The sequence below is a fragment of the Rhincodon typus genome, chromosome 3, assembly GCF_021869965.1.
Source record: "Rhincodon typus isolate 14 chromosome 3, sRhiTyp1.1, whole genome shotgun sequence".
NCBI classification, from domain to species: domain Eukaryota; kingdom Metazoa; phylum Chordata; class Chondrichthyes; order Orectolobiformes; family Rhincodontidae; genus Rhincodon; species Rhincodon typus.
The window spans coordinates 42,617,997-42,631,126 of NC_063334.1; positions in this window are offsets into that span (position 1 = coordinate 42,617,997).

The following is a 13,130-nucleotide window of genomic DNA, read 5'->3' on the forward strand; positions in this document are numbered from 1 at the left end:
TCATCCAGCCCTGCACCTTGTTTTCTTGGTTTCTCAAACTAGTTGTGATTTGGATTGTCAAAATAATTCCCCAAATATGATTTAGGTGTTAGGGAGTGATCTTTTCCTATACTGAAGTCTTGACGCTGAGCCTTCTACATTAACTTGAACTACTTCTAGATAGTCAGATCTCAAATTGTTTTGCAACAATTTTCTTTTCCAAGATGGGTGAAAATTTCTTTCAAGTTTTAATTGAATTTTTTTTCCCTACGGAGATGAAAATATTCTGAAATGTTGGAGAAGATGAAATAATATTGTTTTCAGATCATATATGGATGGAATAGCAGGTCACATTGATGGCTTCTCCTTATTTTTCTTGGCTGTATTTTACAAGAAAAGGGAGGTAATTAGACGTTTGTCCACAATTGATTGCAAATATTTGAAGAGGTGAAATAATTGAAAATCTATTTTAACAGAAACTCGCCTCGGTACCTTACCCAAGGATCATGCAACACAAATGTCAAGAGCACAATTCAAATGTATTTATTAAAAACAAGTCTTAATTTTCACCTTATAATTCTGCCACATTTTAATATCTCATTCACAGCTCAAGGAGACTGTGAACATTTTTTTTCCCCTGAACAATTTAAAGACTTTTTAGTTCCACATAGTACATTAACAAACAAGATAGGGATAATTACTTTGCTTGGCATCCGTGGCAGAATTATTGATGTGACAGTTCTGTAATTTGGTATCTTTCAAAGAAAAATCAACTGACTGCACTAAATTTGCTTTCAGTCAATGAAGTTAATTTGCTGGCTTTCTAAATTATCCAAGAAAGGCATTGCTCACTACATTTCCAAATTACGACAGTGCATAGGTATAAGAAAAACAAAGTTTGAAATGCAGAACAGCATAAGTTCTTTGCTACTAATGAAATCTGTTGTTATGCAGACAAAACATTTGTTTTTAAGTAGTTCTTATTGCAATCTTGGCCCAATTTTTCATGAGATGTGAAGGCCCTCAATCTGACCTAATGCTCCAGATGTTAAAAGGAAACTAACTTTTGAATCTGATTTTTACAGCTAGTACCTGAAAGGGTTAACTGTCATCATGAGATAAATATTACTCATCAGGATCAAGTGTAGTTTCTGTTCTTATCTGATACATCCCTCCTCTGGAGATCCAATAGTCAATGAAATTTTGGGACAGTCTAGTCCCTGTGGCCTAGTCAACAAGATAGTGGTCTCCTAAGCCCAGGATTGTGGAGTCAAGTCCCATCTGGGATGATGCATTTAGGTGTTTGTGGCACAGTCATAGCACCCCTACCTCAGAGCCAGGAGGCCTGACTTTAAGTCTCACCTGCTCCAGAGCCGTGTAATAACATCTCTGTAACAGGTTGATTGGAAAATACTTACAAAGGGCTGCCTGTGAGAGGAGCTAATTGGTGTTTATGTTATTGTGTGTTCTAGTTCAGGAATTGTAATGTGTACAAACTCTTGAGTATAGTATAATGTTTCACTTGAGGCTGTCATGTAATTCCAATGTAATGTGAGAATCTATGAATTACTATGTAATAAACATTTTGTTTATGAAGACCGGGTTTAGCTTCCAAACTTTGTGTTGACATTTACACTCATGCTTCAATGAAAAATGTGAATGTATATTGTGAATTATTCCTAGGGGGTGGCACAGCAGTTAACACTGCTGCTTCTTAGTGCTAGGGACCCAGGTTCAATTCCAGCCTTGAGTGACTGTGTACTGTTGTACATTCTCTCTGTGTCTATGTGGGTTTCCGCTGGGTGCTCTGGCTTCCTCCCATAGTCGAAAGATGTGCAGGTTAGATGGATTGGCCAGGCTAAATTGTCCTGTAGTGTCCAGGGATGTGCAGGCTCCATGGATTAGCCATGGTAAATGTGGGTTTACATGGACAAAGTGGGGGCTGGATCTGGGTGTGATGCACTTTGGAGGATTGGTAGAGACTCGATGAGCTAAATTGCCTGTATCTGCACTGTAGGGAAGAGTTTCACATTTAGTGCATTATCTTTTCAAATTTCAGACTGTTATTTTATAAGCAAACATTCCTCTTTGTGGGTGCAGAAATATGGGGCTGAAGTTTTCAGGTAATACCAGCAGTCAATGCAACATTTGATGTGTTTTCCGCAGTGGATTGACCTGAGGTGGATCATTGCCAGGAATAGTTGATTAAGAGGTCACTGTTGGGGTGGCCAGGATGGTGGTCAGCTCCCCAGATCAATCAATCAGCATCTCACCAGTGTTATCCACTGTTCACTGATAACAAGGAGGGACCACCTCAATGGAGGAGAGCTCTGTAAGAGGGGCAGGTAGAGTCAGAGGCAGGTGGAGTTAAGCCTGGTGATCACTCATGATGTTGAGGCAACTCTGTGATTCCCATGACCAGTGGTAATTGCAGCTGATTAGCTCATATGTGGATCATGGATTGTCAATAATGGATCCCAACCCATCCACCTAAACATAGACTATAAATAGTATTTTTGACCTATGTATTGGCAGATTTTTCCCATCAAGGCAAACAAGGCAAACTCTCTTTACTCAGAGAGTAGTAAGGGCGTGGAATGCCCTGCCTGCAAAAGTAGTAGACTTGCCAACTTTAAGGGCATTTAAATGGTCATTGGATAAACATATGGATGATAATGGAATAGTGTACGTTAGATGGGCTTCAGATTGGTTTCACAGGTTGGCGCAACATCGAGGGCCGAAGGGCCTGTACTGCGCTTGATGTTCTATGTTCTATGTTCTAAAATTCCTGTGGTTGCACAAAATGGCTTTAATTGGCCTCTTTGTCTAAAAGCAGGGAGACTATGCTCAACTTGCATAAGACTCGAGTTTGGCCTCAGCAGGAATATTGTGTCCAGATCTGGGTGCCTCACCTTAGGAAGGATGTGAAAGCACTGGGGAGAGTTCAGAAAATATTCACAAGAATGGTTCCAGGAATGAGGACTTCTGTTATATAAAAGTAGTTTGGATAAAAGAAAGCTGTGGGAAGATTTGATTGAGAACTTCAAAATCCTGATGGAGCCAGACAGAGTAGATATAGAGAGAAACTGTACTTGCTCATGAGAGGATCAAGAACATGAGAGCACAAATTTTAATTCATTGGCAAATTATTTCATCTAATTACTTTTGGTCAAAAGACTATTTTGTTCTGCATTAGTATAATTAATTCACCTTTAATAAGGTCAGTGTTCGTTGCTATGAGAGAGATAAACTGATCTTTGGATTTGGGCTGTCAGCTGAGCCTCTTGGAACTTAAAATATCGTTTGAAAGTAAGAGGGCAGTATTCAAAATCTACTATACAATGTCCCCTACATTTAGTCTTTAAGGATATTAAGGAGAATAGGGAGAAGGAGGGATATGGCACTGAAATAGATGATCAAATATGATCATACTGATTGACAGAGCAGGCTTGAAGGGTTGAATGGCCTATTCCTGCTTTTGGTTCCCTTGTTTCTATGTTTATGTTTTAAACTGCTGTGTATCACACAAAGTAGGTTGTCAACTCAGGATCTGATTTCTCATGAATGTGAGTGTTGGGTGGAAGTCAGAGTTTAGTTTTTCCTTTCTCCATAGCTGTTTTCAGTATGTATACTGTAATCAGTGATCACAACAGCAAACTTGAACAAAGATGTTTCAGTGGGAAGAACAACAGGAAACAATTTACAATTACAGTACTATCTGTTTTAGTCAATAATTTGGAACAACAAGCTGTTCCCATTGTAGGGAGAAAGATGTGTTAAAGACAAAATACCAAAAAGAGAGACCCGTAAACTGTCACACTCTGGTGCGTTAAAATAAAATCACAGGAACTGGAACAGCAAGTGTCAGGTCAAGAATTGATACACTGCAACATGGGCACAGAGCCCCAATCTTGGTTCAATGCAAAACACAATAGAACTTCCCTGTATCCAAATACTTTTGCCCTTTTCATGTGTTTCCCTGAGAGAGAGCTCTGACCAAGATGATGTTCTGATTATCTCCATTACTGGAATTCAATCATATGTTCCCAATCGTGACAATGCATATACTCATGGCACGATTTGAGCTGGTGTCATTAAATGTGTGGCTTATTTGAACTCAGTGGCCACAATTGCAGCATTAATGCAGTGAAATTGCTGCATTTACTCTTAGTTTCACTCTGTAAAAGCAAGAGCAGCTTCTGGAGATGGATTTGAAACTACTCTACCGATGAGTTTGAAGATGGAGGGATATGTTAAATCCAGAGATGGCCTACCCACCACATATCTGCCCATCTTGCCTTAAGCTGCAATTAGACCAGCAACAGGAATAGCCTGGTGTGGCCCACGCACTGAGAGTACCTATGGGCTTGAGCCTGCCGCTGCTGGGATTAACTCAACTTCAGGGAGGCCAGTCAGCATGTGGCATATCGTCCAGGGAACCTGTCTGCTAGAGGCATGCCTGCTAGGAACCAGACCCTCTGCCCTTCTGATGCTTTGCTCCATGTGACCTCCCAGCCTGAGAAAGACATCCCCCCTCCCCCCAAACTTCAGGTCCGTCCTCCCCCCGCCCCAAAACTTCACATCCTTCATCTCTTCTTGATGTCCATAGCATGGCCACAGAGTCCAAGGATGAGCAGAGCCGCTAGCATGCCCCACTAATTGGATCTTCAGTCACTGCGATCCTCATTTCGTGGAAGGTCCATCGCTCACCATGCCATGCCTCAGAGATCCTGAGTGGAAGGTTCTCTACGTGGAAGTCCTTACATTTTCCAACAGGATCTTGGGGTGGAGGGTGTTGCATGCAGCAGTCTTGTGTAACTGCAGATTGCAGCAGTTCACAGACTCCCAATCCAGTTGTTTATTTTGCAGCACCGTGGAGGCCATGGACCATGTTTATGTTGATCGTGGGCATTTGCACCCCCTTTTTACTTGGTTAAAAATTCTTTTGTGTTTCTGGTTGCACTTCAGCTCTACGCTTCTGATCTTTGGGCATCCGGTGTGGAGGAGTGTGGGCAGATCGATTAACTTCCTTGTGGGTCTGCTCCTGGACCTGGCCAGGCTGGCTATTAATAGGCCCAGGCAGTGGGTTATGGAGGGGTTCATCTCTGATTACTGTCTGGCTGGCCCTGTTCCGTGATTACGTTCATGCCTGGATGTCCTTGGAGAAAGACCACGCTATGTCTGTCAATGCTCTCAATGCCTTTAGAGAGGTGAGCAATGTGGAGGATACATTGATTTATTTCCCTCTCCAACTCCATTTTTATTTAGTCCTTCACGCTTTCCCTACCCATTGATTTGCATTGCCTATAAATGAGCCTGGTTTGCAAATCTCAGTTGGCTGCATGAGAGTGTTTACTGATGGTGGCTATTAGAAAAAAAAGAGCAGAACTTAGGATCTGTAAGAATATTTGAGTTCTTTTTTACCCTGCTACTATCTTCTATTTGTCTCAGAGGACAGCAAATACAATTTTACAGTGAACAACGTATCCCTAGTAATTGAATGAGGGAAAGATTAAAAAAGATGTAACTTACTTTTCACCAGAGTATGAAAAATGATTAAAATAGGATGCACTTGAAACTGTATGAATATTTTGTGATGCAACTTTTCCCGGCTTTTCATGAGCAGTCACTGTGAATAAAATTGTAGCATTTATAAATCCTGTATTTGGACAGACATTTATTCAACCAACAAATCAGAGGTGATCTTGGGAAGTGTCCTTTTTACTTCCTAACACACATCCTAAATTGTTCAGGAGACCACTGTGAATGCTGTGAATCATTCAGCTGTCCTAGAAGGAGTTGACTTCTGGAAGTTTATTCTTTATGTTAGAAAATAATAAAAGTGAAGTTAAATATTTAAGACGGTTTTAAAATAATGTGAAATATTCCAAGCCAATAAAATACACACTACTGCAAAAAAAGCTATTCTTTTTCCTAAATCTTGTTTCTATATTTCCCTGTTCCTCGTTGATTCTAAACGCGAAAACTGTTTTTTAAGTCAGCAATTTTTAACGCATCAAGGTTTCATCTCCGTGCAGTTAGTGGTTTGATATATTGTATTGCTTGCCCTACAGTGCCTTACTGGATCCTACTCCCTGCTATTTTGATATATGGCTTGGCAGACAAGATTATGTTCTCTTTGTGTCATTCGATACTGTAATGGAAACCTTTCAAAAGCATTTTACAGCTAGATTTGTTATATGATTTCTACAGCTTTAAGCTTCGTTACAAGAATATGGTCTAATTAATTTGTATTGTAATATATTTTTAGTTAGTATTTGATGCAGAACAATGCAGTCTATTTCAGCAGCTTAGAAAAAGGGGGATAAAGGTGAATTCAACAACTCAATTTTGTAAATTTAGATAACTAATTATAACAATGAAAATGAATAATTGTTTTACAGTGTTCTGCAATATCATTATTACAATCTAATGTTTCAAAACTTAAAAAAAACATGTTCATGGGAGATGGGCTTTGCAAGCTAGGTCAGCGTTTATACCCATCACTATTTGCCCTGGAGAAGGTGGCAGTGTGTTGTAGCCTTTGGTACAGGGACACACAGTGCTGTCAAAGAGGGAATTAGACCATAAGCCCTGGAGCAGTAGTCAGCCATTCAGCCCCTCAAGTCTGCTCTGCCATTCAATGAAACATTAATGATCTGCTCAACATGGGCAGCACAGTGGCTCAGTGATTAGTGCTGCTGCTTCACAGCACCAGGGACCTGGGTTCAATTCCAGCCTCAGGCGACTGTCTGTGTGGAGTTTGCACATTCCCCTATGTCTGTGTGGATTTCCTCCATGTGCTCTGGTTTCCTCCTAAAGTCCAAAGCTGTGAAGATCATGCTAAATTGCCCATTGTGTGCAGGGATGTGTAGCTTGGGTAGATTAGCCATAAGAAATGCAGGGTTACAGGGATAGGGTAGGAAGGTGACTCTGGGTGGAATACTCCTTGGAGAATCGGTATGGACTTATTGGGCCAAATGGTCTGTTTCCACACTGCAGGGATTCTATGAATATGAAGAACAGGTACATGACCTTTGTCCAACAAGCCTGCACTGACACATGACACCTTTCTAAACTAAAAGCTTTTTGACTCCAGATGGTCCATAACCCTCTACTTCCTGTCTATTCATGTACCTTTCAAGATGCATCAGCTCTACTTCCCCGTCTCCTCCCCATAGCCCTTTATTCCTTTACTGATTAGAAATCTCTCTCAACCTTTAATATACTTATGTTGACTCAATGACACTGAAGGAATAGCGATTATTTCCAATTCAGGATGATGAATAGCTTGGAGGTGAACTTGCAGGTGCTAATAATCCCATGTTTCTGCTGGCCTTGTATACTTATGTCTTAGAGGTCATGGGTTTGAAGGTGCTGTCTAAGGAACAATGGTGAGTCACTCCAGTGCCTCTTGTAGATGGTACACACTGCTGTTACATAAGAGGGAGTGGATATTTGTGGATGTGGTATCAATCAAATGGGCTGTTTGTTCCTGGATGTTGTTGAGCTGCATTCATCTGAAACTTTCAAATCTATTTACATAAATAACCGTTGGGTTATCTTCCAATGACAATCCAAGACCACATTTTCTGAAAGTAAGTGAACAGTAGAGTGAGTTGTAGGGCTGAACTTCTATGTTGGGTGCAGAAGACATGAGAAGATTTTCATCACCCAACTTCCAAAACATACACGTAATTCATGACTGACCTTTGCCACGGTTTTAGTTTTCTCCTGCAGGGTTTGGGTTCACCAGGCTATTTGAATGTGGGTCGAGTGTGCATGTGCTTGTGAACAGGTAAGAAGGTTCCACCTTGAAATCAGGAAACTTCAGCCCACTTTCTGATATCCATTCTAACCCATAAATGTTTTCTTTACAACCCTCGCTCGTTAATCCCCACTCACCCATATGCCTCTCACAGAGGACTACTGCTCAGATCCCCCATTTCCCCAACCATACTGTCAGTACACCCTATTGTCAACCCATGCCTCCTCTATGTATTCTCCACAGCTCACTCAGTATATGGGAAAGTCAGTACTCAGAAAAGGATAACAAGCTGCATCACAGTAATCTCTCTAAACCAGTTATATTCAAAGCCCGAATAATGGTATGGTATTTGGGTGTCTCTGGTAAGGATTTCATTTATTGGCCATCCTTAATTGTGCCTTGAACTGATTGACTTGCAAGGGTCATTTCAGAGTCAACTACTTTGCTGTGGGGCAGGAATCACATGTACGCCAGACCATGTAAGAACAGCACATTTTACTCTCTGAAGGACAAGAATGAACTAGAAAGGTTTTTTTTTTATGAAAAATGATGATATTTTCAGGATTACCATCACTGAGGTGTGCTTTGAATTCCAGATTTATTATTTAACTTTGTACTTCACCAGCTGCCATCATGAAATTTGAACTCATGTTTCCAGATTTCTCGCCTGTGCCTCTTGATTGCTACCTCAATGACATTACCACCACATCACTGTCTCCCCAGGAGAGGACCAAGAAGACCAAGACAGTCTGAAGCTCTGGATATGCAAACAAGAATATTCAGTTTCTGAATATTTACTTTCCAGTCTTAATATAATTCCTCTTTCCAGTCATATTTAACATATGGGGTTGTTTTCCTTAAAGCAGAGGAGATTGAGAGGGGACATATTTATGAAGTATAAAATTATGGGGTCATAGATAGGGTAAACAGGGAAAAAAAACTTTTTTTTTCCTCCTTAAAGGAGGAATCAATGACCAGATGTCATTAATTTAAGCTAAGGGGCAGAAGGTTTAGAAGAGATGTGAGGAAAAACTTATTCACCCAGAGGGTAGTGGGAATTTGGAACTCACTGTCTGTAAGGGTTCTAGAGGTCGAAAGCCTCATAAATTTAAGAAGTATTTAAATGTGCACTTGTGATGTTAAGGCTATGGGCCAAGTGCTGAAAAATTGGATTTGAATAGTTGTTTTTGACCAGAGTGGATGTGATGGGCCAAAAGGCCTTCTTCTATGTCCTAAGTCTTTGACTCAATGTTGTCTTTCCTCTGGTGTACCTTTTCCTGATCCTTGAATAAATCCTATTTTTTTTTTTCTGAAACTGTTATATGTCGAATTTATTTAGAAGAAATGGCTACACATTACTTGTTATCTTTGAGGATCTTCAGCTTCATAGGCCTGCTAGAACAGTTCTGTACAAGACTGACACTCTCAATTGTTGTTCATCAATAATGCCATTGTGCGTGTTCAAACGATCTCATTCTCAGGTTTTAGATTCCATTTCTCACCCTATACCATCAGCAAGTCATGGGTGAGTTTGATGTTGATCAGATACCTCTCTGATGAAAGTAAAAACAGTTTGAAGTCTTAAAGTTTGAGACCCCAGTTATCAAACAACAAACAGGGTTTGTGCATGTTTTAAATCGTAAGGAAGCTGGCTCAAATAAAATACCTCAGGAAACCAATAGGAACTTTAAAACTGTAAAATACATCTTGCAAGTCCCCATTCACACTGAAATATGAGTTGATAGAAAGGTGAAAACTGTCTTGGTGTCTTGTCCATTAGGCTGCAGATTGAGTTGCTTTTTTTAAACACACTCTGAAATGATAACAATGCAGCAGTGACAAGCAGGGATGTTGCCAGGAGTTGTGTCACTCCAACATTACACATTACAAAATTGAAAAAAAAAACATTGATCACTGGGAAAAAAAATTATTGGAAAAAGGAAATTGGAAGCAAATATTGACTAAAACAGATTGTTAGTACCCAATAATTTGTATAAGCATGCTAAGTTAGTCATCATTTCCATTAATGCAAAGTCCAAATTACTTAATTCTTGACATAGTTATAGTTCATACTACCCATAGTAGCACTATCTTGAATACTGTATGTATAAAGCCTGAAAGGTAAAAATGAAGTAATGAAGTGTGAGGATGTTATATATAACAGATTTGGAAAAGATTGCACAAACACACAAGGGACTATTATATAAGTATAAGAAAACCTAAAAGGCCTACTGTGAGGTTATTCAAATCATATTGATCTGAGAATTTACTTCAATCTGGAAAAGACTGCCTAAACTAAGTAGTAAAGAGCCTTATCGGTTAAGGGCTAACAAATGTGATGTGTTATTCATAAGGAGCTGTTACTGGTTTCATTTCAAGAGTGAATTTGTTCTTACTGCTCCTCTTTTCCACCACCTGCCCTTCCTGTGTTTATGGAGTACAAATTATTTGCTGCCTGGCTTTAAGATACAAAGTTGGCAATAATGACATGATTGAACTGGGACACCCATGACTAGTTTGAAATTAGACCCTGGATGTCGGTAACTATTCATTGGATGACCTGCTGGTGGCTGTTGCTCTGCCTCTCCCACAGAGCCTGTCCATTGGAAGAAGGTGAATGTCAGATCTCTTGCCTTGCTGACAGTGGTGCATGGTAAGGACCAAACAAACCATTGTGGAATCAGGGAAACATTCTTATTCCTGCTGATGCTACCATTTCTACAGATTGACATCTCCTTTTCATCATGGATGGATAATTTTTCCATCCATGATAGTTCTGAGGAAGGGTCCTCCACAGATGTTGCCATTCCTGCTAAGCTTTTCCAGCAACTTTGTTTTTGTTCCTGATTTACAGCATCCGCAGTTCTTTTGGTTTTTAATTCTTCCAGATCACCAGGTTAGCCCGAGAACTTTTCTTTCCTTCCCTGAATGGAGGCCGAGACAATTTCCATGCACTAACAATTGCTTATGCTTGGCTGAGCTTAATCTCACATTGAACAACTGCTCCTGTTAGTCAAGTACAAAAGCAAAGTACTGCGGATGCTGGACATATGAACTTAAAACAGAAGATACCAGAAAAAAACTAAGCAGATCAGGCAACAGCTGAGAGAGGGAAACAGAAGTCATGTTTCAGCTCTGAGCCACCTCCTCTAAACACATCTTTTCCTTCTTTACTGCCCAGTTGTATTGCTTTTTGCCATGCACCAAGGAACCATTTGTCTTTCAATCTCTCTTGCTCTTCATTCAGCATAGGTGTGTTCTCTTTCATTTCCTGTCTTGTCCTCCCCTACTTTTACTTCTACAAAACTTATCACGTTTAGAATATGTTCCACTTTTCAAGATGCAGATGTAAAGTGATAAAGTCATTGGCAAAAGCATGAAAAGACAACCGGATGAGAAACAGTGAGAGAAGAAACATTCGCAGAAGGATTGCACTGTTTGAGTCAATTGTGGAGAGGATAGTGGAGGCTGAGTCAAGCATGGATTCCAAAAGTGAATTGGAAAGCATTTTCAAGAGAGAAACGCAGGGATATAGAAAATGGGCCAGTTAAATTGCTCTTGCAGAAGTCCAGGATGAAGTTGATGAATGGAATAGTCTCCTCCTGTGCTGTATCCATATTCTGATTCCCCAGAATTACATGTTGTGGCTGATAATTGGCTTGCGGTGGAGTTTTAGCTCCCATCCAAGAGGAGGTGCTCTTAGAACTCTTGACCAAACAAGAGTTGACAGATTGCCGACAGCTCTTCTATCCCAGCAATGGCTCTCACTGTGGAGATTGTTACAATTTCTGAGGGAGGTCTTCAGTGATGGAATGTTAGTTGGCTATTTCTGGTATCAACCATTTTGTGTTGGAGATTAGTTCAGGGTATTTGGGGATCTGAGAAAGTAGGGGGACATACTGATTTTCCAGTTGGGGAAATGGGCAGATGGGGATGTAGGTGGAAGGGCTGATTTGGGGAATAGATGAACTGCCATGTAAGGCTACTATGCAAGTATACCAGCAGAAAGAATCCAGAAAAGGAATATAGAAATTTAACAGCAGGTGCAGCTACTCCCTTTCTTACCAAATCAAGTTGAGTCTTCCCGTTTCTTCTCAAGAGACCCACAATTGCAACTAAAAGGAAAAGAAAAAGGAAATTCACGTTCAGCCATGAAAAACTTGGAAGATATATGTGTACTTTTCAAAGATCGCACAACGTTTAAGTTGTTGAACATATTTAAGGTAACATATTGAAGCTATGTCAGAGAGATGCATGAGACGGTGCAGTTCAGAATAAGCTACAGGAAAACCGACAAAGCAAACACATGAACCCTGATCTTGCCAAAATAACTATCCAATGAACCAAGAACCTCTGATCAATATGGACAGGTTTGTCTTTGAAAAGAACATAAATCTGTATCCTTGATCTCTCACAATCACATTTTTTTTGATCAGCAGTGTTGTCTACGCCTAATCAGTGACCTATTGACATGCATTTGGCGCCATCATCTATGTTCCCAGGTCGGTGAAAGAGGCTGTAATGTTTCAAAGGCACATGTCAGGCTTTGCAATCACAGTTGACAAAAGGTAAAAAGCCTGCACTTCTCCACCAGGGAGTGAAGAATTGGAAGATATTATTGAGAGATTAATGACTGAGCAGAATGACTATGATGCAGCAAAAAAAAAATGCTTTAAACCTACTTCACACCGATGAAAAATATGATATACAAAACAGTTGTCTTTCACCTGAGTAAGCAAAACAAACAGGAAAACTGACCAATAATGCATATAATTGAGGCATCTAGCTCCCAACTGACTTCAGTGATGTTAAACTGAAAATCAAACCACAAATAATGAAATGTTATCTCTTTAATTAACTACGCCGAAAATCACTCAAGAAAGACAGAAAACTGTTAAAGCTGCTGGAGTTAGCAAGATTGTTGTGGACTTTCAACTTCAGCCAGTCTGGAATCAGGCTGGAAACAGTAAGACTGCCAACATGGATAAGTTCAAATCCTATGAGCCCTGTTCATTGGTCAAATGCTCGGAAAACATATTTGAAACAAAACAGTTACATAAACAGTACCATGAATTGTCCAAACACTGCCTTCACTATAGTGGTACACCAGACAGAATGTTTTGCTATTGGTAAATCATGTATTTCTTGTTGGAAACCAACACATTTTTCTTGTTTGTCAATCATCAGCAAAACCAGCTACTCAGACCAATGTCAACAATATTGTACCAGGTTGTGTATTGCAACCAAAATGGCAAGAGAACAGAGCCAATCAAAATATGGGATGAGCCCAACTATACCTTTTGTCCTATCCTTTGGACACAGCAACCAGCTATGTCTGAGAATGACACTTGACTGGTCAGACGTAGAATCCCTCATAGAAACA